The following is a 378-nucleotide window of genomic DNA, read 5'->3' on the forward strand; positions in this document are numbered from 1 at the left end:
TCATTGTTAGTTCCAGATGTGAAGTGCTACATAAGACCATTTGCACGAGCCGTTACTATAGAAACAGTAACATATTAGCGCGCTGATATTATTAGTCATGTAACAGCCGGAACTGCTGCTGTGTTAAACGTATTATGCAAAATGCACAGCTCCTGACTGATCAAACTGGAGGATTTAACCGCACCGTGGTGCATTCACAGACATATGAGTCTTTAAATGCGCGTTACTATGCTTCCTTTGAAATTACAGAAGCGTTTAATGTTAAGTGTGAGGCTTTTCGATGATCTGGCAACATGTTCCCTGCAACCAATTATCCTGGCTTTTACATCCAAAAGCTAATGGAATGGACCAATGGGAAGAAGACTTGTAGGCACGTGC

This window comes from Hemibagrus wyckioides, linkage group LG14 (assembly GCF_019097595.1).
Source record: "Hemibagrus wyckioides isolate EC202008001 linkage group LG14, SWU_Hwy_1.0, whole genome shotgun sequence".
Taxonomy (NCBI): Eukaryota; Metazoa; Chordata; class Actinopteri; order Siluriformes; family Bagridae; genus Hemibagrus; species Hemibagrus wyckioides.